The sequence below is a fragment of the Rhamphochromis sp. 'chilingali' genome (genome assembly GCF_963969265.1).
Source record: "Rhamphochromis sp. 'chilingali' genome assembly, chromosome: 1".
Classification (NCBI taxonomy): domain Eukaryota; kingdom Metazoa; phylum Chordata; class Actinopteri; order Cichliformes; family Cichlidae; genus Rhamphochromis; species Rhamphochromis sp. 'chilingali'.
Window position 1 is genome coordinate 24,954,795 of NC_137929.1, and position 27,877 is coordinate 24,982,671.

Genomic DNA, 27,877 nt, shown 5'->3' on the forward strand with positions numbered 1-27,877 from the left:
ATCGTGTGACACTTGAATGTCTCTTTCATTACGGGAAGATTTTGCCATAATTGGAGTCTTTAATTGGAATATTACAAGCGTGCGTAAAAATCACGCCTGTAAAACGTGCATGTGCACATGAACAGTAGCACCGGTGACCCCACAGTGACCTCAATTGATCCAGCTGATTGAAAGTAATGCATTAACCTGATTATGTCTCTAAGCAGTCAGAGGACCATTATTAGGAGAAGGAAGTTGAAGATCTGTGTGTGTGTGCGACTGGAGGCTCTGGCAGGTATAATTACCTGTTGGTAAGGAAGGCTGAGTTCAGCTTTCTTTTTCTTTCCTATTACCTTCCCTGTCATTCCTCCTTCTATTCTTTTGCTTCTTTTAAATCCTTCCACTACTTTTTCCTCTTCTTCTAATTTATCCTCCTGAAATTTTTTTTTAAAACAAACTCTGGGTCCAGTTGTTCCCCCGAACAGCCTTTCTCTCACCGCTCTTTCTCTCTCACACATGTGCGGCGTCGCCTGTCTCTTTAACCTAGTTCCACACTGAACCCTGACCTCCTCCCACTTGTGTAACGTCTGTGATAACTGTGCTTTTGTGTGCCCCGCAATGTTTCTCGCTCCACTTCTTCTCAATGCGTGATTCAAAAGTCACAGCTGAGCACGCTGGAGTCACTCTTTTTTGTTTTTCTGGTAAGATTTAGCTTTCGTGTTTGTAACTTCATTAGCCTCATTCTGCATGTGTGATTGACTTTCTTTGTTTTAACTGTTCTGCAGACTTGTGTGTGAAATCAAAACTGTGGTCTGTCGCTCAGTGTTTATGAGGAGATCTGTGTCTCTGCGTGAGTGTGTCTGGAGGGCAGCGGGTACGCTGTGACCTTTATGGGTCTGTGTGTGTGTGTGTTTGCCCCCAGACTAGTAATATGATCTGCCTTGAAGTCTGGTCCTTCCTCCTTCCTTGCTCTGTCTGCACCCTCCCTCACCTCCCTCCAATATCTTTTCTGTCCATTCACAGCCTTTTCCCATCTTTCATTAATCCTCCCCTCGCCTTTCCTTCATCTCAACCCTAACCTTGTAAATCTTTAGTAATTTAAAACCCTAAAACCCAATCGTCTACACCCCATCCGCTTGCATTTTGGCAGTTTTCTATCAGTCTCTCACACACACTGTGATCAGATGGCTTTGATTGCAGAGATCAGAGGAGAGAGGAGGAGGTAGCTGTGTGCGCGCGTTTGGACATTATAATTGATTTTCTCTGTTGTTCTCTTTTGTTCGACTGGTGTTAGATGCATGACAGTAAGCTGCACATTTGCCTGCACTGTACTGCAGCGATACCATATAGTGTGGATTGTCTGCGTGTGGGTTGGGTGGGGCAGGGTGATGGAGGAGGTCATGAGACAGGCTGAGTCTGTCCCACAGGATTTCTATCAGGGATGTATAGAATTACATGCTTCACTGTGTGTGCTTGGGCTTCTCTCTGCATGTTTTTCCTCTCTGTGCCGAAGGTAGCAGAGCTGCAAATAGGAAATAAAAACCTGTGACCTTAAATGCATTCAGATGTATAGAAAATCCTCAGGTCATAAGTTCAAGTGGCTTTGGGAGTTCAGAATCCTTTAATAAGAGATGGCTAACAAATTAAAAACTCCTACACTCATCCGCTGATGGGCATAGGCCGACGTGTAGGTGGTTTTAATATACTGTGCTTCCCTTCTTACGCAGAGTTTGAGGCTAAACAAGTCCTCCGCCCTCCCGCTGCCTGCCAAATATTCTCCCACAAATTGTTTCTGTCTGCTCTCTTCAGTTTCAGGCTCAGGCGACTCTTCCAATCAAATTCCTGCTTTTAACGCTTCCTGGGTGCAGCAGTGTGGTGTTTGAGCGGTGGTGTCCACTGCATGTGTCCTGTGCTCTGTGGCCATATGGTAGCTACATTAGCCCACAGTGTAAACACAGCTGGCTGCCTCCTGTGGCTGCTCGGGTGAACAGCAGTCTGCCTGCAGATATGGAAAGCTCTAATAGGAGGATCACATACACAGCTGCTGTATTCATATGGCTATGGGCCACACTTGGATTCATGGCTGTATTTGTGAGGTAGATTAGCGTTGCTATTGCCGCCTGATATCTATTATTGACATTCAGCTAGTCATCAAAAGTCGCTACTCAGGTTTCAGGTTGATGAGTGAAATACTGTGGAGTGTTTTTCCAAATATTCAAAACTGCATGGACTGAAAAATATCTTTAAATTATAAGTCACAGATGGTGGATTCTGTAACTTAGTGCGCTCTATTTCTGGGTTTCTTTTAACAAAGGGTAACATATATATGGCAGTCTGAGTAAGAGGCACAAAGGGAGAGATAAGGAAGAAAAGAGCTGGGGACTGAACACTGCACATCATAAATAAAATGTCAGAAACACTAGTGCATGCTAGCCATTGCTCAGGGTAGCGTGAAATCTGCTCTCGCCCCCTCCTTTCTTATCTTCCCTCACTATCGCACTCCCTCTCTCACTCTTTGTGCATATGTGTGTGCATGTAATTGAGGTGTGTGACCTTGCTGTAGGCCTGGCAGGTGTACGGCAAGGGAAGAGACAAATAAGGAAGGGAGGGGGGGTGCAGGGTGAAGGGATGGATGGAAAACTGTGCCACTGTGCCTGCCCGCTTGTGCATAAATGCATGTGTTTGGCATATATGTTGTGTAGTGGAAAGAAAAGGCAGTAATTGTGTGTTTGTGTGGGTGGAAACACACATTCTTCAGCTGTAAGGTCCTTTGCATGCGACTTGGAAATGAGTTCATGTGCACGGGTGTGTGGGCGCATGTTATTGTGCAGACGAGACGGTATATAATTCTCTATAGGTTGCAGTCTGTGCTTTGCATTGAGGTGGCTGCATTTTTTAAGCATCCCTGTCAAATTGGAATATGTCACTATAATTAGTCTAAAATAAGTAGGCAAATGGAGGAGATGATTGACAGCTTTTGTTTTTCAGAATTTATATTACTATCATTAAGACTACATTTCCTATACACCCAGTCGCTTCCTGCCACAAAGATGTGGATGAATGTTGTTTATTCTGACATCCTGTCTCTCCCTGTTGAAAGTGAACACTATGGTTTTTTTACCATCATTAATACACTTTCCTCTCACTCTCTCACCTGGTGACACACATTATGAAAAATGTCACAGTAATGTTAGTGTTAACCATCCTCATAACACAAACCTAAACATAATTTGATTATTTTAGAGCCTGTTGGCCAAATTTCATATTAATAAAGAAAAGAAATTATTTAAAAAGTTGGCAACTCGGTTTAAAAAAATCCTTTCATGGTTTGTGTTCGGTGCTTTCAGATATGTTCTTCCCTTGTTGTTGGGCAGCGTAAAGGCATGCGCATGTGATGACATGTATGACAGACGGTGCTTTACATTAACATTCACACTTGGAGTCCCACATGTCAGACGACTGGATAGATTCTTCCTTTCTGACATGCAGCAGAGAAGCAGGAAATACTTCCTGTCGGCCACGTTTTCACTCGTGGAACTGAGTGGAGCGCGCACGACTCGGGACACGCGACAACCACTCACTAGCTGTAAACTATTACCAGCACCGTCGTATCTAAAACAATATTGTGCTAAATAGCTCTCATTCTCATGCGCACCTACGTTGTGTAACGCCTGTGTTTGAAAATGACCAGCGGCTGGCAGAACCTCGCCCCGACGTCTCGGCTTCACAGTTGCAGCAGTGACAGGTGCTTCAAATTTCGTGTAAAACGTTAATTCCGAGCTCTCATACTCAAACATTATAGGCTCTGATTATTTGGTGCTTCTGCCTTTTTTTCTTGTTGTTATGGTTTTCATCTCTATACGATACCTGCCATCATCTTCTCCTCACCGTCGAGTGGAAACAGTACAGTGGCACTGAGCTCTCACAGATACTCATCGCCTCTTCTTCTTCCTCCCCTCCTCTCTCGCTCAGTACCCTCCTCCCCCCACCCACTGCTCTCTGCACAGTAGCTCAGTGCATCTGTGTCATGTCACTGGGTTCTAGCGTCCCAGAGTAACCCCCCTCACCCCCACCCTCCCGTACCAGTGCAGTCTCTCTCACTGTCCCCCTCTCTCTCTCTCTCTGTCCTTGTGTGGCTCAGAGTGTCATCCCTGATCTCTTCATCTTCTCTCTCCCTCCAGCCTCACTCCTCGCCTCTCTGCTTTTTCCTAAAGAAGTCTCCTCCTCTCTCTGTCATCCTCTCTTTCTCTATATTTAATGTGTGTCACTCTTTTAATCTCTTCCTCTCCCCTTAGCCTGTCATGCAGCACAAACATAGAGAGCACACACACCACTGCTCCCTCTCTCTGTCCTTCTCTCTTGCTCATGAAGCATACACAAACATAAAACTGTCTCGGTGCATACATTAATAGATCCAAGCTCCTTAGCTGACTGCTGCATGCATAATCTATCGGCTCATACAGATTGTGAACAGTGCACTTGTGAAGCTGTGCGTGTGGGGGTGTTTGAGGCCCTAGGCTCCTCCCTCCAGAGAGAGCGAGGGAGGGAGCGAGACAGGTGTGGACCAGATTGAGTTCCGCCTCATTTCCTCTGCCCTGTGCAGCTGGTCAAGGACACACATTTAGACGCGCAGACGCTTTCGCACAAGCGCGCGTTCGTTATAAGAACAGGGGACACGCACGCTGCGCGCTACTTCGACAAAAGATGGAGAAGGCTCAGCCGCAGAGTTAGCCTGAGCGAAGCGTACGCGCTGGGAGTGTTCACGAGGCCATCTGCACTTGAATTCCTGTGGAAGAGGATTACAGCAATGATTACAGCCCGACTGGTCGAGCATTTCCATGGTGACACTGACAGCCCATTGCAAAGTCACTCAAGTCCTTTCCCCTGCATTTCATATTCACAGTGTACCTATGCAGTGCTACACCAACCATTATTTATAGCTGTCTTTGGTTATTTATGGCGACGTGACAGTGCTCGATGGCAGTCCCTTTATCATGCTAGTGTTAACAGTGGAGGGACATTATGATGGTGACGCTCTGATGAAAATGCACGCTTAACAACACTCATCGCTGACTTCAGCAGGTCTGATCCCAGTGCACAGCTTTATGGGACTCGGGAGAGATGATCATTTGGCATTAAAAAAAATGATCCCGCTCCAACATCATTCCCAAATGTCATTTTTCACTTTTACTTCAGGCAGTTAGCCGATGTGTTTTAAGTGCTGCTGACTAAGATTCAGCTCCTACATTAACAATATTACAAAACATCAGTGCTAAAGAGTGTGAAGGATATCCAAGTGAATTGCTTTTTTTGATAGATTCAAATAGTTCAAACAAAAAGTTCAAGTTTCTGGAAGCTCCTCAGCTAATCGCTGACCTGACTGCAGTGGCAATGACTGCTATTCCAAGGCTTCAGGAGCAGGCGGTGTAGCAAATATCTGGGTCATTGTTTGCAAATGCAGAGCATTTTTAAAAAGCTGATAAAAATGTAGTTTATTATCTGATGTTTTCCTAAAGGACCGTTTACCTGCATGCAAAGAAAACCTGCTTAAACGTGATTGTTCAGTAGGCTGCAAAAAGAAAACAGAACACTAACGGTACCAAAAACCTTGTCCCTTGTCTATCCAGATATCTATTATTAAATGTCTTTACTACGTTGGGGATATTACACAGTGATGTGTGACAGGTAAACCTGAAAAGGACGACCACTTAGGTGCACATGCACCTTTTGTCTGTGGCGTCTGTATTAGTATTTAGTATTTAGTATTTATTTATTTATTGTCATTGTCAAGAACAATGAAATTGCGTTTGGGGCTTCCATACAACCCAAAAAAAAGAAGAAAATAATAAATACCCCTTAAAACCCAAGTGTACATATTTAACCCAGTGTGACTCCAATGCAATAAGACAATCCTTAGCAATAATGTTCGTAGAAATTCAGACAAAGACCTGAGAAACATGACAAAATACAACAATGCAACCCATTCAATATTATTGTACTGTGAGATATGATATCAGATATGATAGTTATCTATTTAAGAAAGAGGGGGGGGGGGGCAGGAGGGGGAAGAGAATAAAGATATGATGCACCAATGCAGACCAGTTCATTGCTATTAAGAAGTTGGATATGGTTATTGTCCGTGAGAGGGGGGCAGAGAGTTCAGGAGCCTCACAGCCTGTGGATACAGGCTGTTGGCCAGTCTGGATGTTCTGGCCTGTATAGACCTGTACCTTCTCCCTGAGGGCAGCAGATGGAAAAGGTGGCGCGCAGGGTGATGTTGGTCCCGCAGGATACTGTGCACCCTCCTCAGACAGCGAGTGGGGAAGATATTACTGATCTCTGGCAGACTTGTTCCAATAATTCTGCCAGCTTCTTTCACCACCCGCTGGAGTGCTTGCTGATCGGCCTTGGTGCAGCTGGGGAACCACACTAGAAATCCATACGTCAGAACGCTGCTGATGGCACAGTTGTAGAAGTTCAACATCAGAGATCTGGGAATGTGTGCGCTCCGCAGTCTCCTCAGGTAGTAGAGGCGCTGTTGGGCCTTCCGTGCAACTGAGGTGATATGGTTGCCCCAGGACAGGTCCTCGGTCACAGTTACCCCCAAGAATTTAAAACTGCTCACCCTCTCCACCGCCTCACTGCCAATGGAGAGAGGCAGATGGTTGTTATGACCCCTCTTCCGGAAATCTACAATGATCTCCTTGGTCTTTTTGGTGTTTAAGACCAAGTTATTGTCGTGGCACCATGACTCTAGTTGTTGCACCTCTGTCCTATAGTTTGTCTCATCATTGTTGGATATAAGTCCGAGCACTGTAGTGTCATCTGCAAACTTAACAATGAGATTGGACGCGCAGGAGGAAATACAGTCATGGGTGAAGAGAGTGTATAGCAGAGGGCTCAGAACACACCCCTGAGGGGCACCGGTGTTGACCACAAGGGTGGAAGAGGTGTTCTTACCCACTCTGACACTCTGTCTACGGTTAGTGAGGAAGTCCACAATCCAGTTGCACAGAGAGGAGTTAAGTCCCAGTTGGTGGAGTTTGGGACGGAGTTTGTATGGCCGGATGGTATTAAAAGCCGAGCTGTAGTCTACAAAGAGGAGCCGTGCATAGGTGTTCCTGTGTTCCAAGTGCTTCAGTAATGTGTGCAGCACTGTGGCGATCGCATCCTCGGTTGACCAGTTCTCCCTGTATGCAAACTGGTGCGAGTCCAGGGATGGTGGAAAAGCAGCTCTGATGTAGAAAAGCAGCTTTGAAGATCTTTTGTGTGACATTTCTTGGTGACTACAGATGAAATTCTGTGTGTGTGTGTGTGTGTGTGTGTGTGTGTGTGTGTGTCTGTCTGTCTGTGTGTCTGCATGTGTGCGCCTGCCTGCTGTGGCGCCTGACCAAGACAGGAAGCAAGGGGTCACTGTGTCTGGAGGAAAGCCAAGCAAGCCTCTGTCCCATTTCAATACCCAGACACTGATAATTTGCCTTTAAGAATGCAGCCTTTAAAAGGAGACAAAGAGGAGCGGGAGTTCTGGCGTATAACTTATCGGGATGTATGTTTACATGCTGGATAAAGGAGCTGACTGCTTGTCATATTGCAACTACAATATTGAGAGATTTGTGTGTGTGCATCTCTGTTTGTGTGTGTAGGTGAGTGTGTGTGTGTGTGGTCCTGTGAAGATTGCACAAGCCACCATGTGGGGATCACATGTGCCGCAGTTGGATAAAGAAGTCTTTGTGAGCAGAAGCATTGCTGATGTCAGACACATTCACGCATGTGCACACACTGACCTTATATACATGCAGTATACATAGTAACCTATGCAAACACACTCTCCTGCTCCTTCATATTATTTACCATTCCTGCCTTTCAGTCTACTCCTAAAACTACACAGTTTGGCTGGTTGCAAATTTTTTTATTGTATTGCTATGAAATCATAATGGTTGAGAGCGAACACACGCACAGTGGCGTGTTTATAAAGACCTGAGTCAGTCTTTTTGGTATGTGACGGTTAACTTAAATGTTATTGAGCAACTGGATAGTACAGTTTAGCACCTCTGCTCAAGTATGTGGGCTTGGCAGGGCTTGCCTGACAGCTCTCCAGCTTTGCCTCAAACCTATATTAAAACAGCTCAGGAGAGCATAAGAGTGCGTCCAGAGCTTACGACCTTATAGTCACATACATCATCCATGTAATCGAAGTAACATAAATGTCATAATCTGATTGGGTGTCGCATGCTTTCCAGTTTGTGCTGCTGTTCACTGCAGTGTACCAGCTACACCTCCGTCCTTTAGACACTTTAAATGGACTTGAAGCCTGTTTAACAGGAATGACTATTTGTCCTTGGTGCCTGCAGCTGTTGATAGAAATTGCCCATCTTGTAACACACACAGAGGTGTCGTTGTCATAACTAATTTGAATCATTTACCACTTTCATCAAAGACATCCTTTTCTTTTCTTCTCCTGCAGTTTTTTATTTTGTTGGGACGCCACGGGCCACATTTCTCAGACGGTGTGTTTCTCAGTTTGAAGCGAGTTTAAACACGCCGTCTGCCTGCTCCTCTCCATTTTAGTACTGTTGTTGTTGTTGAGCTACCAGAAGTGTGTCAGTATGCACACTTAGGTATTCAGAGGCTGCAGGTGCATTGCCAAACACAGTGAAACGGTGGAATGTCGTAATGTTCAGTGATCGGCACAACCAACCTCTTCATCCCTGTGATGACCCTGTTTAGTGAGAGCTGTAGAGTATAGCCTGTGCGCACAACCTGTGAATTACAGAGGTGGTTTGTAGGCAGCTGACTAGAGAACAGTTTCAAAACACACAGGAAAGTAATGATTAGTATAAAGTTTGATGAACTGATGCAACCTTGAATAGCTGTGAATGTAACAGTTAGTTTTATTAAATCTCCACATTTAATGTCCTTTTATCCTTATTACGCCCCTCTGTAGCCCCTAATCTCTTTGCAGTGGCAGCGCAAGAGTGTTCAGCTGTTGTTAATTCACCACACCTGGTGGGAAGGCACACTAGTCTATGTCTTAGTGGTAGCATTATTATGTAATTTCAAATAAAACCGCTTCTTTGTGACATTCTGGTGTTAGTCTCCATATTTATGTTGCAGCTTTTGAGCCGGGTTGTAACATAAATGGGGGCTCATCCGGGATTTGGACCTCTTGCACTGTACTTCTCTTAGTTTTTACTATTCTTTTAGGTTTGGGAGATCAAGGACTAGGTTTGTCGTAACAATCCTTTTTTCCCAGTTGCAGCAGTAGGCAACCCACTAATTTCTTACTCCTGCTTAGCCCCAAACATCTCAAGGGCGGGTGTTTATTTTTGGATCTTTGTGTCCGCCCTTATGTACGTGGGATTCTGAGTTTTTCTTTTTTTTCCGAGATAAAGTTGACGAGTCAGGTTTTCAGGGCTTATCAGCAAAGCTGTGTTTTATTTTGAAGGACTGACGTCATAAGACTGTGCCGGCGTCAGAGTTTGCACTTTGAATGCCGTCTACAGCTGTGAGGGACACGCTCTGCTTGGCTGCTCTGGTGTGGTTTGCTTGTGTGTGTGTGTGAAAGAGAGGGAGAGAAGAAAAAGAAGGACAGTGAGGGTAAAAAAAAAAGGCCCAGTGTTAAAAGGGTTATATTCATCAAACACCAATTTGCACATGCTTGCTCAAACTGCTCACAAAAACACAGACTCTCTTTCAGTCTTTCTCACACACACACACGTAATTGCACTCTTCACAGGTCTTAATTTTGGCAGCAGCCACAGTCAGGCTGCCTTCATTAGCGTCTGTCTAGACACAATTTATTACCAACTGTTCACTCTTGTTCTTTCGCCTTCTCTCCGCGTTTGTCTCGCTGCTGCTGGATATTCAGACGGTCTCCGGGTGTGTGTCTGCGAGTGTGGTGAGGCTCTAGTCGGTGAATCTGTCTGTCACCCCTTCTTCATGTGGGTGTCATTTTCCTGCTTTGTCCCCAAAGAGGAAGTCAGACTGTCTGCCTTGTCTGTCACTTCTATCCACCCGTGTGGGAGTCAGAGTGGGTGTGATGGTTTGTGAGCCAGGCTCGGTTTTTGACCATGACCTTTTACTAAAGCCGTATGGTAGAAGTTCACCGAGCCAAACATCCCCAACCGCAGCCAACCTGACACTCCTCCTCACTCTCTGTGGCTCTGCCAGCTCTGGCCTCGCAAACAGGCAAATGAAACAGAAAACAGACTTTATGGCTCTGTCGTCTATGCACACAGAAAGCCGGTTCATTGGCTAGAACAGGTCTCTCCACACCAACTCAGTACAGAAGACTGAGTCTGAAAGTTTTGACCTACCAACTGAATCAGAAAAAACCCCCACTGTGATGTATGTTCCTCACTGTAGCTTGTTAACCAGGCAGTGTGAACAATACAACTCCACTGCAAATTATCCTTATCTACCCGTATCCTGATCCTCACGCACGCACACTCAGGATGTGGTGTGACAACATTCCTGGAGATATGAAGTTGTTCACAGAACAATATGTTCTTGCTTATGATTAGCTCTTTGATGTGTGTGTGTCCCAATCAGGGCTGACTTTATAGGATTTGCCCACATGCTGGTGGCTTTGCCAAAGGTCATTTTAAGGATATGACTTTCTTTTTTGAAACGCACAACAACGAGAAGCACAGCGAGCAAATGGCTGTAGAGAGATGCACAGCAGACAGGCAATCTAGACGGAAAGACACTGGTGAAGATAACCCTGTCATTTAGCACCACTCCTGCAGCAACCTGCTGTTTTATATGTGTGTGTGTGTGTGTGTGTGTGGGTATGGGTATGAAGCTTGCTGCCCTAACTTGAAAAGACCTCTGATTCACGGGTGACTAAGTACTGGAGCAACTCCAGCAAGGCTACTATACTCACGCCATACAGGCTCGCACATGCTGAGGGTTGTGTGTGTGTGTGTGTGTGTGTGTTTGGCAGTAGGTGAATGTGCTAGTGTGGTTAATGTGATTATGCTGTGTGCAAAGTCGATAGGTACTGCATCAAGTAGGAAGAAATGCAGGTATCAGCTTGTGCACACACGTGGATTTGCAGGAACTGGACAAGTGTGTGGTTACTTTATTGCACTTAATTGCTGTATATGGATAGAAATGTGTGTGTATGTGGGTGTGTGGACATCGTAAACATACTGTATGTGTGTGTTTTGCAGGTGGAACACTTAGATGTGGAGCCTTTGAACCTGATGTTTCTAAGACGAGAGCTCTTTAGACAGTTTTTAGAAAGGTGCCGTTTACTCAGTGACCTAATGATCTCATTGGTTTTCCACCATCTGACCTCATGTTTTGATTGGACCATTTTTGTAGCATCTATATTTCATGTCAGAACTGTTCGGATGCTTGCTCATATTCTGGAGCTGGTCACCTAAAATAATAAAAATGCTAAATGCCTTATTAACGTATTCAGCAAATTTGGCTTTTTGCTATTTCATCTTTTCACTGCACCATTAGCAACATGCTAACAGCACAGTGCTGTGTTGGTGTTGAGGCCAGACACTAACCTCTCTCTCTACCTATGCCTGTCAAACCAGCCCTGCTTCATTTCCTTTCTCACCTTGTCTCCCTCAACCTGTCTTTGTTTTTTTCCTTCTATTTTCTCTTGTCATGACTAGAGGCCATTTACTCGATCTCCTGCCACCCTCCCGTGCCCATCTGCGTCTTCATTTCTGTTGCTCTCCGCCTCTGTCTCTGTCACCCCTCTGTCTCTCTTCTCTGTGCTGGTTAATGTCAAAGGAAGATACTCCCACTGGTTAACCTTTACAGACAAAAGATAAGCATCGCTTTCTAGCCCGCTCTATCTCTCACTCTATCTCTTGCAACTTGGCCTGTTTTCTTTCACTTTGTGTCAGACTTAATCTGTCATCGTTTCAATTTAAATATGTTGATTAAATGTGCGGTTTACTCCTTTTTGTTATTTTGTCTTGCCTCCTTCCTGTCTTTAATCATCTCTTTCTCACATCTGCCCCCTCTTCCCCCTCACATGTAATATCAGTACAAAATCAAATGATTATATGAAAGGTTGTGACATTTTTTGTATATGTCATGAAAGACAGTCTATTCTTGCAACTATTCAGCCTGCAAGTCAAGCAGGCTTGTGTGGTTTTTTTAAGGTGGCACTACTAAAAAAAAAAACTAAATTGTTGCTGATCTACCTACATATACACACACACACACACACACACACACACACACACACACACACACACACACACACACACACACACACACAGAGCTGTTCCACCTTTACACTGGAGCCAGCTGTGGCTCCTGAAGGGAGTTCGCCCTTTGACCTTGAGTTCAAAGGTTTGGGGGCCTTAGCCACCAGCCTCTGCAAGATCAGGCTGAGCCAGCTGTTTTTTGCTGCACAAGCTGCTCTAGGCAATGTATACTACGTTGGTTCAGCGTGGACGTGCTCAGCAGGGAAACATATGGAAGCTGAAATGTGTGGGCGTGTTATGTGTTGCAGCCCTGCAGGTAGAATATCAGAGTGTGAGGAAGAACGATTACAAAGGTGGAGAAAGAAAGTGAGATTTATTGGACTGTAAGTTTTTTGCACACATTGATCAACAAGACAGTGGAAAAATGCATATCCATACACATGTGTGGTCCTTACTGGAGGAAAGAGGATGCAGTGTTTTTTGTCTGGAAGTCAAAGGTCAAATGTTAAGGAGAAAAAAGGGTGGGGGCGAGAGCAGGCAAGGTAAGATATGAGTAAGAGGACTAGTGAGGCGCAGACATTTAGCTCGCAACCATCGTCGACAGCCATTTGTTAAAAGAGGGGGTATTTAGTCCGTTTTGTGGATCTGAGTATACAAAAAAGACAGAATGTGTGTGCGTTGTGTACAGTCATGCCTGTTTAGTGTTTGAGCACATTGCAGGTGCTCTGTGTTCTCAGGGTGTATGTGGAGGTGTGTGTGTGTGTGTGTGTGCTGGGGGTGGGGAGGTGAACCAGAGTGCCACCTGTTCTCAGTCATGTGGCCCAGCAGTGACACTGTGAATCACTGAACAGGCGGCACATGAGGAACACACACACAGATGGCCACAGCGCTGGTCCCGGCCCTGCTGTGCATTTTGGCTGACACTCTCACACTGTGGTTTATCAGCCGCAGAATGACACATCGACACGATGACCACAGAACATTCACCAAACGTCACGCGTGCATAATTAAGACAGGTGCAGAGAATAAAGAGTGAGCCCTGTGAGTTTGCCTTTAGCAGGAGAACAGTTTTCATTTTTCCAGTTCTTCAGCTAAAGAGCTGATGAAATGATGACCGCTGATTCAACTCACACTGGAATGTCACATGTGTTTAACCTAGTTTTGACAGTAGGTGAAAATAGAATCACATTGCTGCTCTCGGGGGGGGAGACTAAATTCATTTTGGGAGTAAAGTCTTAAAATGACAGTGATTTATTTATTTATTTGTCAAAATTCTCTTTTGAGCAAATGAAGTGTCCAGCTCCATATTCCTGATAACATTATTAATGTTGACACCAGACTGACTCGTGGTCCCCCCGTTGTGGTTTCAGGAGCTGAGAGGTGTCATGGTGTCCGGTGGATGCTAAAAAAGAGGGACTACATCACCTCTGATCTCAAGGTAGGACTCTTTAAACATATACTTTCTTCTCTGATCCACAGTTTCTAACTTGGTGCCAGTTTTCACATAACCAAGCAGTACTAAGTACAGTACTGTGCAAAAGTCTTGAGCCACCCCGCATTTCTTCATACTTTGCTTCCTAGGAGCCAGGCTCTGTTTTCATTTCTGAAGTGGTCTTGTGCAATAGCTTTCCATGCTTTCCGAAGATCATTCAGTTTATATATATATATATATATACACATATATTTGTAAGCCACTTAACACTAAACTATGAATCATTTAAGAAAATAAAAAGAAAATAAAAATGCACCTTTTCTTTCGTTGACTTTCCAAAAAAAGTGAAACATAAGATAAAAATTATATTTCTGCACCAACAAGGTGATATTGAAACAGCTATTAGCCAAAAACTGGGGATATATCAACTTGATGTGCAGTGTTTTTTTTTTTTAAAATTGAGGAAATTGGACAAGCAGGGGACAAACGGACAGGCAGTGGCAGGGCCTAAAACAGCATCTTAAAGTCATGCCTTTAAGAAACAAAGACAAATCCTGACAAGAGGACCTCAGAGATGCATGTGGCCCTTCATTTGATCCATCTAATGTTCACTGAAGCCTCATCAGAAATGGTGTCAGGGGAAAAGTGGCTGCCAAGAAGCCATTCTTTGTGACCATGGACAAAGGAAGAGAAACAGGAAGAAAGGGCTGAGTTATGCAAAATTACGCAAAAACTGGATTGAAAAGTGGCAACAGGTCTTATGAACTGAAGAATCCAAGTTTGGCCAGAGAAGCGATATGACACTGAGTGCAGACAGCCATCTGTAAAACTCGGTGGAGGCTCTGTCGTGTTTTGGATTTGCATTTCAGCCTGCGGTGTTGGGGATCTTGTCAAAATCGATGGAATTATAAACACAGAAAAGAACCATCAGATTTTGATCCACCATCCAAAGCAATATGAAAACTGTGTGACTGAAAAGGGCTTCATTTCTCAGCATGACAGTGATCCCCAAAACACTCCCAATGCAGTAAAAGTATACCTGACGTTTTTAGAAGCAGTGTGGGATCATCTCGACAGAGAACAGAACAAAATCAGAATCACTTTTATTGCCAAGTTTTAAATAAATATAAAGAAATGAAGCGTTGCTCAAGACTTTTTCACAATGTTGTAAAATATACTACAGCTGTCCTTCATAAACTATACTCTACTTTGTGACCTCAGCATTTAACTGACTTTACCCAGTTATGTAACAGATAAAGGCTATAAAAAATTAGGGTAAGTAGGTGAGGCAGGTAGAGGAGTAGGTCGATGTGTGAAAAGAGTGAGTAAGAGAGCAGTAGGAGTGCACATTAGACACACACACACACACAATCATTAATTATGAAGGAGGTGAGTTGCAAAGTCACGGGTGTCAGTGGATTACTCCTCTTTCATGATTTCTCATACACGCAAACACCTTTTTATGCTTTTGAACTTTGTGTGTGCCGTAAGTGCTGAACGTGCATGTTCTGTAAAAGTTGCTGACTCAGCCATTCAGCTCATATCAAAACCACATTAGAGAGCGAGAGATCAACGATTTCGTTTTTCATTCTGTTAGCAATCAGCGAGGAAGCTGTGATTAGCAAAATTCTCCGTATCTCACTGACAGTTTCATTTACCGAAAACTTTTCCCAACCTCCAAAGCAGTTTGGGTTATGATGTAAATGTCGTATTGCTTTACGCTATGTAACCTTCAACAAAACCTCCCCGGTTACCCCGTGTTGTAATCACATTATAATGTCACTGCTGCTGCTGCACGCTCATTTTTACACCACTGGGCGGTTGCTGTCTGGTTAAACTCAATGTTGTAGTGCAGTGTGTGAGTTTTAGCAGCAAACATCAAAGCAAAGTTATCTGCAGGGACACGTGGCTTAGCCTTAGTCTCCATGATAGGAAATTGACTAGTTGGGACAATCTGCTGAAAATGTATTCCTTTACATGCGCTCCTAACTTTGTAAGCTCCTTTACTTTTCACCGAGTATAACTTTGGGGGGAGGGTGAGTATATTAAGCACGACTGGAGTTCTTAGCTTATCATAGCACCACAGTTGGGATTAGCTGGTTGTTTGGGGAACTAAGGGAAAAGCCGGGGCTCCCTATCAGTCGCTCTCTCCTCGAGTAAAGGCCCTAATTATCAGGGCTGCAGCGCTCCATTCAGCCAGCTATATGTGGGTGTGCTTAGGCAGTCTCTCAGTCTGACTGCCTGTGTGGCTCTCTGTCTCCTCGCAGTGTGAGTGTGCGTGGAGGTGATTATTATAGTGTCTGTGGGTCTCTCGCTGTACCCAAAAGCTGACTCACGTTATGCCACATGTACACACGGACATACGCGCGCACAGTCCCACACACAATCCTACATATCAGAGGCTGAAAAGTACCATCTGTACCAGGGACACAGTCTCCTACACCCAGGCTCACACACCCTCACACACAGACACATAACTTCACTTGCTACTCTCAAACTTTCTTTCTAGACCCCGTCACTGTTATAAGCTGTTTATTTTTCAAACATGCTTGCATGCGTGTGGCTGGCATGACAGGAATTTGGGGTCTCACACCCATAAAGTAGGTGCTGTATATATTTGGAGTGTGAGAACTGCTCCGTCCCCATCCCTGATCTCTTTAATTACACACACAAAGTCTCACACATGCACACATGCCTGCATTTCTTCCACACACATAAACACATGATTGTTAGCCTTGTACCAGAGCTGCAAAAACAGTGCTTTGCTTTTTTTTTCTTTATTGTCCCCTCCTACCACACACACACACACACACACACACACACACACACACACACACACACACACACATGCACATTCGGGACCCTGGGACAAGCTGTAATTCCTCAGCTTCACTTGTTGTGGGAGAAGAAGTATGGGAATTCAGCTCATATATATTTAATCTTTTCAAACTCTTATTATATGGGTGCATGTATGAGAGGAGCAGCTGGGGGAAACTGTGTTTGTGCAGGGGCAGTGTGTGTGGCACACTAAAGTCCCACCCGTGCCCACATCAATCAGCAGTCCTCTTCCTGTTCACTTTTGCAGGATGATGTTCTCTCACCGCACTCTTTGGTGTGCACTCACTCGAAACAACACTTTAGACAGTAAACACACTGTAATAGAATAGAGTACTGTACTAATCTCACACTAGGAGCAATATGAGAAAGCAGACTCACCAGTCCAAAAAAACACAACAAAAACCCCCAACAGCACAATATTTCCTTAAAGAGGAATGGCTGGGGTTTATATGGTGCTTCTAGTCTTACTGACCATTCAGAGTGCTTTATCTAGCACACATCCATGGCCAACAGACTCCACACAGAGAGGGTTTGAACCAGGAACCTTCTTTCTGTAAGGCAACATTGGCCACTCTGTGGCTGGACTTAAAGAGGCATCCCTGTTGAGCTAAATAAATAGCATTTAGTCAACTTTAACCACTGTAATTGTGAACAGATAATGTATAATTCAGTACTCTGTGGTGGATCATTTACAACTGGAGCAGTACAAGCCTTAGTAGCATCCAAAAGACATGCTAAAATGTGTTTCATCACATCAGATGTATAATTAATATGTAATTGGACATTATTGATGTGAACTTTGGTGTGGACCCTTACTGCTATTCTTGGTGCAGCCATTAATGCTTCCAAGCTCCTTGCACAGTACTGTACGTACCATAAACACAGGCTTTAAGAAAAACAATCCATCCATATAAGCACCACTGCCTTCAAGTACCATAAAGACCCCCTCTGTGCTGTGTCCCTCCCCGTTTTCAACACAAAACACATTATTGAACAGTCTTTGTCACTTCACAATAGACATCTAGATCCACCCGGTAGGACACGCAGCACATGCCATGCACTTACTTCACCAGGGGCTTGAATCTAGCACACACTTTCTCTTCTTGTCACTTTTCACTGCGAGCTAATAAAAACAAAAATGCTTCCACTCATTTAACGTTGTGTTAGGAAAATGGAACAGGCAGCAGGAGACTGATATACTGTAAATTCCAGAAGTTTTCCTGACCTACATAAATTAGCCAACTTTACTTTAATTAATAAAAATATACTTTTCACTAGATTTTATGAGGTTACTGTTAATTGTACGGAGAAAATGTTTACTTTTTACTTATTGCTTCGAGTGACGTTAACATAAAGCAAAAGAGCTGAAGCAAAGGAAACAATTACATTGTTCCACCAGTAGGAGGAAACAGACTTGGCGCTACATTGTGTCAAGTCTGCCAAAAAGAAGAAGATGTCAATATCTGACCTCCCAAATCCGCTTCTGGATGGGTCAAAAATTCCCATAAACATATTCCTAAACTTTGTGGAAAGCCTTCCCAGAAGATTTGAAGCTGTTGTAGCTGCAAAGTGTGGGAGAATGGGATGCTCTCAAGTTCATATGCATGTGAAGGCAGACGAGCGAATACTGAATGTTCATCCAAATCCGATGTTACATTCTGTTTGTCTTTGTTTCACATGTCACATACAGTGTAAGCAATGTACCGGTCACCGAAATTTGTATCTTTGCCGTGATTTTATTGGAATTACCACTAAATACGAAACGAAGAATACAAAAAGGTTCTGCAGGGCTGGCTAGCACCAATTCAAGCACGTAAGAGTGCTTGAATTTTGCCCATTTTTATGGCTCTTTTTATCTTTTAAGGAACAGTAAGGTAAGTTATTAAACTTGCAATAAGTGTTTAACTTTGTTTCTCAGTGCAGCCGACAATATTTAATGATAAATGGCTTTTATCTGTGTCAACTTGCCGAGGTTGACACAGTGAATGCAGTTTGGCCCTCCAGGTGTTACAGCAGGTGAACTCCATGCAAATACTGACAGTACTGATAGTGTCAGCTACAGAGGCAACTCTACATGAAGCTTGTTACAGCCACGCTGGCTGGTTAATGAATCATCATATTTGACTCTAAGGATTTAAATATCATTTGTAGATACATGGTTGTTTCTATAAGTACTGACCTCTCTGTAGGATGTTCACTCGTTATAATACTGAGCTTGCATGGCTGAAACTATTTCCTTGTTCCTATTTGGATGTCGATGAACTCGCCCTGTTTTGAGTCAGAGTTCTAAGAATCTAAATAGTACACAGTGGAAGTTGTTTGGTTGCTTTTAAAGAGGCTTGTGAGAATGAAGAGGCCTGGGGTCTGTTAATGCTGCTGACTGTCACTGATGTAGCTGCGCCCGTCTCATCAAATCCTCTCCACCCTGACACGGACACGACTGACCGTATTTCTGAGAGAGATATTTTAATGGATGATCCCAAGAACCTCCCCAGAGTACTTTCCCTGAAGCTGTGAAAAACACTTTCATATTTATCTGAAGACTAACGCTTAGATTAAGACAGAAAAGAAGAGACTTCTGTCAAACCTGCACACTTTTAAAGGTACAAGTTTTTAGAACTTGAATGCAACTAAATAAACGTCTTAAAATCATCACATGTGAAACCAAATGATGATTTCTGACTTATTATGTGTGAACAGGGACAGCTTAGTAGATGTACATGTACATGTATTATGTTATGAAAAAGTTTCACTTGTATCTTTAGGTCTTTTTTTAAAATTATTGATTTCTGAAGCACTCAAAAAAGCTGAGTAACAATTATTTACTATTTTAAGGCCATTGGTTGAGGTTAAGGCTTATTAATTAGAATTTACAGTGTAGCCTCAGCGATTTGCACCGAGGCTAGGAGTGGTTTCACAATGTTCAGATTTTATTGTTTGTTTGTTTGTTTGTAGTCTGTTCTCTTTTTAGAATTGTTCCGACCATAAATAAACTGTGTGCGCGTGTATCCATAAGTCATCGTCTTAGCATCATCCATGACACACTCCCGTCCTCCCTGCGGCAACTAATTTTGCCTCCTGTTATCCTGCTGAGGCAGTGCTTTCTAAATATAACCTGTGTGTGTTTGTTGGGTTTGTGATGCATACTGTTGGTTGCACCAGTGTGGCTCTTTGGCATTATTATAGAGAACAGGATGGTTGCTTTGGCAAGGAATGGCTGGAACAAATGTTTCCGGCCTTGGAGAGACCTGTTTGTAGTTTTCAAAGTCTTGTTTGGCTACCTTTGAGCACGTGGCATATAATTCTTGTGCTGTCTGTGCACACAGTCAAATCACTGTCATCTAGTAGGCACAACCAAGAAATATATTAAACTCATAAGTCAAGGTTTTATATGGCAAAGCCATGAGAACTATGTTTCAACAAATAAAAAATACAGTAGTTCTATATTATTGAGCCATAAAACACTCTGTACATCTAACATATCTATAAGCACCACATCAGGTCCATCCACAGACCTTCCACTCTATAAACACATTTATGCTATATTTATGTAGCTATCTAAAGCACAAACCTCACATCTCATAATGAAGACATTGCCCACCTTCACTAAATAACTCAAAGCACAAGAGCATTCAATCACTGGCCACTCAGTAGTTACACACATTCAACTGTATGCTAATGTGAATATCTAATCAGCCATTTATGGTCAAGATGACCTGATGAAGTAGATGGTTAGGAAATGCAATTGTTAGTGCCAGACAGGCTGCTCTGACTGCTTTACAAACTACCAATCTACCACATACCCAAAGTACAGAGAATAGTCTGAAAAAGAGCAAATAGCCAGTGAGCAGGGGCAGATCTAGAGGGTAGTTATATGAAATGTGTATACTTTATTTGAATCGTTTTAACTATATGCAATACCTGCATATGTGGGTTTTTTAAAAGGGTTGATTTTGCCACCCTAAGGGAATTTCTCTACCTCAGCCCCTGCCAGTGAGCTGCACTTCTCTGTGTGAAAATTCCTCATTTGATGTCTGAAATTAAAGGAGAATGGCCAATCTTCTTAGAGCTGACAGGAAGGCAACAATAAGTCACTTGCTACAAGCAAGGTATGCAGAAGAGCATCTCTGAATGCACAACACATTGAAACTTGAAGCCGATGGCCTGCAGCAGCACAAGACCACACTGGGTGCCACTCCTGTCAGCTGGAACAGGAACCTGAGGTTGCAGTTTGCAGCAGTTTTGAAGGAAAAAGAAGGGATCTAACCTGGTACATAAAATCTGAACCAAATACCACAAATTTAAAGTTTACTGAGCACTTATTACATGTTTACCATCTTTGTAACTGTGTTATTAATAAATAGTGTATTCTAGTCAGGTTGAGGGCAGGCTGTATCATTTTAGAAAACTGTTGAGTCTAACGTAACAGACTGTCTGTTCTCACTGTAACAATGTGCAAGTTGCCCAAAGAGAAGAAACCATTCTATCCTTTCAGCAGTGGATCTGTGAGGCCAGTAGTTTTCTTATTATGGATGTACAAGAAATCCAAGTCACAGGCAAAAATGTACTCAGACTAAAACACTGCGATAGTCTGTCTTCCTGTGGGTAATATAAAGTGAGGGGCGCTTCCTCGTCCAGAAATAGACCGAGGCAGAGAAATAGCTGCTGGCTGTGCTGGAGTCCAAGCGCTGGTCACGAGTCTGCCTGAAGAAAAAAAAAAACCCTCCGGAGTTAAAAATAAAAAGGTACAAAGAGAAATAAACGGGCCCGGTACCGGCAGTCGGATCTAACGCGAGCTTACCCTGGGATTCCGGGGGCGGGGATTGACGTCACGTTCTCTTTAAACACAGCTCAGCGCAATACGAGCTGTGCCCGTCAGCTTCAGTGAGAGAGCTTCTTTGACGCGGAGAGAAACACGGAGAGCCGTGCGAGCGGAGCTGGGGCTTGACAGCAGAGACAGCCATCAGACACGGAGTAAAATATCTGAACGAGCCCATCACGGACACCGGAGACGCTCTCCTGCTGTCAGGAGGCTCAAGTTTCGGTTTTTTTGTTCTGTTTTTTATTGGGAAAGGAAACGATAGAGACCGACAGGGATTATAGGACTGTAGCTGCTCTGCCGGCTGTTCGAGTTTCTATGCACACTCGGAGCTCTAAACTTCCAAACACAGCGAGTGTAAAAGGCTGCTGTGACTGACAGCGAGGACCCGGATACTTCATTCATATTTCATTCAACAATTTATTTCCCTTCTGCTGCGACTGTTGGAAGCTCTGCTGTGACCGGTGAGTGCCGGGGCTGGTGGGAGGAGGAGGGGGATTTAAAAGTCCAGGCGACTTTGTTTTGGTTGTAATGAGGGTGGGTTTTGGGGGGTGAAAAGAAAGTTTACTATGAAATAGCCTCGTGTGGCATCACTGGGCGATACCATAGCCGTACTGTCACGTTCGGCTGACAGTATTGATTGATTCGGAACAATGAGCGCATTATCGGAACTGGCTGAGTGGAACTGTCGATCGTGTGTAATCGATGAGGTGGGGGAATTTCGCTGTGTTTTTCTCAACCACGGGTGGCTCCCTTTAATCCCACGCGTGTAGGCTGGGTCTCAGTTCGCCGAATTGTTTTCGTCATATTCACGTTTGAGCGTCTTTACCGGACCCGGTTAATCATTCGGCGCACGTGGGCTTATTTCTGCTAAATTGGCGATAGGATGGGAATCTGCGGTTTTTTTGTACTTAACACGAAACCTACTTCCCCAACTTTTGTCCTGAAGCTAGTCTGTGCGTGCAGACAGTGTGTGATGACAGCTCCATCCACGGTAACGCGACCACGGTCCTAGTTCCGTTTCGCGTTGCCTTGAAAACTCATGATCATGCCGTGGCTGGAAAAGGGGAAGGGGAGTTAGAGGACAGAAAACTGCTTGTGTAATGAGATCTCACGCCATTGTGTGTCTGTGTGTTGGAGAGGGGGGTGGGCAGGATCACCGAGGTCGGCAGCCGTATAAAGTGAATGGATAGCTGCCTCCCCCAACCCCCAAAATCACCCTCCAGTCATAGTTACGCACACAAAGAGCTTGATTGAAAGGAAGTGATTTGCATCACCTCTGTTTTTTTTTTTCGAGGGGATGGGTGCTGACCTTAAAGTCTGAGTTTCAGGGTCAGATAGTCCACTAAAGTCTCTCTGCGTCTGGCCCGTGCGTATACGTGCGCCTTGGCCGCCTTACATCAAAATAACGACCCAGTTAACTCGTTTGGAGGAGTGGTTGCAAGCGTTTGAAGTATCATAATGAGCTATTGCATCACCACCCACAGACTTTACACACTTTTTTTTTTAGTCAGGAGAAGGCAGTTGGTGAGAATTTGTGGCTGGTCGTGTCGCTCATTTGTCATTTTATTGCCCGCAATAAACGAGGGGAGATCAGAAGGAGGAGCGTGCTGGCAGGGGATCGCTGAGAAAACAAAAACGAATCCCTTTGAAGGTTCACTTCCGATCGATCAGATTGATTGGCATGGAAACAGCAGCGTGTTTTGTCTCACCTTTTCATGTCGGGGTAGTAAAAAAAAGTTAAAGCTCCACCTCGCTTCTAACACGCCGTGCCGACTGTGTGCTGCTGCTTCAAGCCCCGCCCCTTTCCTCCAGTGCTCTCAACAGGAGTGCGTGTGTATGTATGTGTGAATGAACAAGCGCCGCCTATTTTACTATGACTTGATGACGAACATGGACGATTATTAAAGCGATACACACGCGTCAGGAAACAGACGTGACAGTGGAAAGAAGCTCAACAGCAGCGGTTGAGTCATTAAAACCTCAGTAAGAAGAGCAAATTATTAGAGCTTTTCACCCAGTCCCACCCACAGCACTCTCCTTTTTCTCCATAAGTAACCCTGATACAGATGTAACTAGTTCACTATGATTTTTTTCCTTTGTACATGTGCCTGGCATTGGAAATGGGTCAGTAGGCTGGCTTGAAGTGATTACTCAGCTACTCCTGCCAGTTAACACTGTCTGTCAGATGGTGGGTGCTGCGCATCAACCATTTTTTGTCACCCGTTACACAAAACAAATATAATCAAGTTACAAGTTTTTCAGAGTGAAACTGTTGAGGTCAGTGATCGAATGTGGCAGCGAAACATCTGTGCGACACCACAACGTTGAAACCGTTCCAGTAAAGGGTGTAGTTTCTCTTTCAGAGAGCAACGCAGAACGAGAGAGGTGGAGTAAAACGTAAAAGAGGAGTCGAGAGAGGGGTTTGTGTGTGTTTTCAGAACAACGTCTGCTCTGCCGATGATCAGTTTGTCAAACACACCCCGACAGTTCAGCCGATTAAATCTGGACTTGCTCCATGTGCTGGCTGGAATTTGCCCATCGTTTCATTTCAACGTTTAAAGGAAGGCATCCTGTTCACCTCAACTGACCCCACGCACACCCTCTATGTAATAAACATGATGACATCACATATAGCCGGGGGGGTGGTTGCACAGAGCTAATTTTCAGTGCATGAGCTGATCGCCTGTCCATGCAGCGTTTTAAAAGGTGCACGCTGATAAGGATTTACTGACTGAAGGAAGAAGGGCTTTAAGACTTTGCTGGGGGAGCAGCTGGAGGCAATATCTTAGTCAGGCAAGTGTGGAATTCCACTATGCCTTCAGAGACAGACTGCTGGGGATCAAGGTCTGCCAAAATTGGCAGCGGGGGCCCAAAAACAACAACCATATTGTCTTCTGTAGGGTCCAGCATATGGTAAAAGTTATTATGCATGTCTGTCGGGTATGAAAAAGGGGGGAAAATCAATTTGGTGAAAAGAGTCATATAAAACATGAGCTTTAAATGAGGCAAAATTACAATAATTGGCAGTAAAACAAGCAAAAAAAACTGGAATAGACACAACTGAACTTTCTAAATGCATATGCCAGCGGCACTTTATGGACGATAATTGGCTTTTTAGCTTTTGAAATACGGCATCATAGCAGTGTGTATGGATGAATTCATTATCCCTGCTACTTCTTTCTCATTAGTTTCTACAAACCAGCAGGGCTCCGGTATGTCACCGGCCACACACAAACCATGGACATCGATTGTTTGCTGTACTGGACATTTATATTACGCTGTGATGTGATCTGAGGGCACTTGGGAAAAATAGATCCCAAGGAGTGAACTGAAATTTATTTAGTTATTTATTTTTTTACTTGAGCAGGCAGGGGTTCAGATGCACCACACTAATGTTAAACACTTTTACGTTAGCTTTTAGCATTTGCAAAGTTGAAAGCTTTTCTACAGGAGAAAGGGGGTGTTCCTGTTCTACTACTATTTTAAAGCCAGTGAGAGTGAGGAGAAAGTTTTCCCTCTGAGTTCACTCTCTGTTATCTCTGGCCCTTTGCCATCAGCGATGATGCCACAGTGGAAGGGCTGTGTTTGAACCTACAGTGTGTGTGTGTGTGACTCATAGCTAAAGTTAAACAGGCTCTCACAACTTGGAAAGAATTTTCTTCCTTCCTTTGGTACCTCGCCTCACCTCCTGTGACTGCATTTACCCACGCTGGGAGAATAGCTGATAAGTCAGCCGGTGAGTAGGGAGAGATTCATGAAGGGGGAAAAAACCCTACAAGATCAGCAGCTGTGGTATTTGGAGAATCTATAAACAGGCCTTGGATGTTCTCTGGTCTAAACGAACAAACGTCATAACAAAGCTGCTCTGCCTGTGTCACGGTTGTTCTGATAAAGTCAAAATGATCGTAATTACACCCACTGTAAAAACAACGGCGTGCTGACCATCTGCACACATGCTGTCATTATCTCTGATTAGCTGCAACTCTCTCTCTCGCACACACACACACACATGTCGGGTATTCATGTCTTGCTGGGACATCTAATTGACATCATGCCACTTACTCTAAACATAACTCTGGCACTAAAACCACATTTTGAGTCTCAAAAATGCCTTCAAACTCGTGGGGACTGGGATTTTGGTCCGCATAAGGATATGACTACACATGCACACACACACACACACACACACACACATGTTGCTAAGTGTTATTCACACACACAGACTGCCAGTAAAACACAATGTGAGTCCAGTGAGGAAGAGGATGGGGATGGTGTGAGGTCAAGTCTGCCTTGTGTTTCAGGAAACATGTTGATTAGTAAAGCCCTCTCATAAAACCCGTCTCTCTATGTCAGACTCGCCAGCTTACTTCAATAACTGTTGGTTAAGACGCGACTAGTTCCCCTGGTAACTGTTGCCAAGGAAGCTGTCTCTAGTCTTGTTTGGTGTATTTCTGAGCGTCTGTGTGTTTGAGTGTGTCAGCCCTGGATGTGGACTAGACGTACCTGGAGAATGGGGGAGGGGGATTTTTAGACTATTTTCACACGTGCAGCTGTGTTTGTCCAGAGCTTTTCTTACACTGGTTATAGAAAAGCCTCACTCAAGAGAAGCAGAAAGAAAAGTTGGGGGACTTCTGAGGTTGCTCATGTGCGAGAATCGAGCCGCCGTCGCTTCTAAGATTTCGGCTTTGTCCTTCAGAGGTGTTGAGTCATCCCTCTTTTTTTTGGTGTTTCTTGTTTTTTTTCCGATTCTCCGCTGACATGCACAGAAGTCTGTAGTTTCCTCTGAAACTCTAGAGTTTCTGTGAAAAAGAAGCCGAAAAGCACAAGTGACACAGACGCCCATTCTCCCATCACCTGTTTGTCACTCACTTTTACCAGAAGCCTGAGAGCGCGATCAGGCTTTTCACTTGAACAGCAGATCAGAGTAAAGTCAGTTATGTCGCTTGTTTTTGTTGAAGTGGCTGGTGTGAGTCATGAGTTGGACACACGTGCCGTCGCACAGGATGACTGTGTGTCTGAGGTGTATTTTTAGGAACCTGCAGTGGCGAGCTGACCCTGCTTATTTCACATCTGCTCGTATTAGTCACATAAGAAAGTCATTTATTGCACACACTCTAAAACGCTCCGAGTTATCTTTTTAACAGGAAGCCTCATGGTTTTTAAAAAGAACCAAAACCCTTCCCCAAAGCTCGATTTTTCTCCCTCACACATTTGTACACACGCCCCCTCAGGGAGGCCCACTTCCTGTGGTTGTGACGACAGTTTCCTCTCCCCTTAGAGCTCTCTTCCTCTTCTCTTTAAACGTCACTTACACACAAGTGCAACTGGTCTCTTTTGTATGATTTGTGCACCACTGTAACCCAGTCGTAAGTTGTCAGTCACAGGATGTCACAGGAAAATAAAAGGACCTCTTGTTTTCTTCCTTCCTTTCTTTTCTTTTTTTTCCACCTACACACTCCGGTTGCAATTTGTGCTTCTTTTTTCACCAAGAGATAAAAACGTAGTCTAACTGTAATCATCTCTCATCTCCTGAATGAGGTCAAGACCACCAAAATTAATGGAAAAAGTAGCGTTGAGGAGCCGAACAACAAACTGACAGGCTGACCACTGACAGCCAGAACGAGATAATGATTCGTTCGTGGTTGCTGCTAACCTGATGATTGTCCCTGTTGTTTAATAAATGTTTACATTGGAAGCAACTTCAAGCCAACACAGTTTAAATATGAAGACTTTGCCTCCACAGATGCTCCTACTGCCTCTCTGTCACGGCCTCAATGTCGAGCAGATGTGTGGGAGTACGCACGGAAGAAAGCAACTGTGAGCTTTACCTGAATTGTTGCTCGGCACAGGCTTAAGTGAATGAGGCAGTGGGTTAAGGGTCAGCTCAGCACAGTGTTTTCTCAGTCCAGAGTTGTGTGTGTGTGTTGTTGTTGTGAACACTCCGCCACAAAGGTCAGCTCCTTCTGGTTTTCTGCAGAAACCGTTTGCTTTGCCGTGTCCTCAGCTGAACTGCACTGCCTTGTGCGCGCTGGCTGGCACATCATCTTCTAATTCTGTGTGTGTGTAAAGATGCAGACGTGATAAAGTTAGCCCACATCATCATCATCTTGGAACAGCATGCACTGACGTTAGTGCACGCACAAACAAATAAATACAGTACATGTAGACACAGGGAGCCTGGCAACGGGGCGGGGGAGGACGGATGCAGGGGCTACGTGTGTGTGTGAGAGAGAGAGAGAAATGCATGGTGTTTCCTCCAGAACACGATCTCTATCTGGGACTGATTATGTAATGGCCAAGTGGAGTAAAGCTGCGGGAGGAAGGAACAAGAAGAGAGAGAAGACCATGCATGGCCTTGCCGCCATGCTTGATGGGAGACTGACTGCTGCCAGAGCTCTTTTCTAACTCGTTTTCTTTCTATTATCTGCCACTTCTCCCAGTTTTATCTGGTCATTTCTTATCAGAATGGCTCTGCAGTGAATTTACTCAGACAGTAAACGGCTCCCCAGCTGCCTGCTTTTACCTCGTCAAGCCCTCGTCCTTGGTCATTGCTCATATTCCCGTTCCAGCAGCCTCGTGTGCTTTCCTCGGACAAACAAGTAGACTCTAACAGATGGATATTTTCGC

The 27,877-nt window shown here is 44.3% G+C and overlaps 1 protein-coding gene across 7 annotated transcripts in view; it reads left to right on the forward strand.

The window, feature by feature from the left end:
- kdm6ba (lysine (K)-specific demethylase 6B, a) overlaps nt 1–27,877 on the forward strand; it is a 105,517-nt gene that overhangs the window by 62,595 nt on the left and 15,045 nt on the right. For 5 of the 7 annotated variants that reach the window (XM_080904878.1, XM_080904882.1, XM_080904879.1 and 2 more), the window contains one exon: nt 13,529–13,596. The gene's annotated coding sequence lies outside the window, so the exon portion shown is untranslated. Of the gene's footprint in view, nt 1–13,528; nt 13,597–21,234; nt 21,712–27,877 lie in introns of those variants that run through there. The other 2 variants (XM_080904880.1, XM_080904877.1) reach the window with 1 other exon arrangement.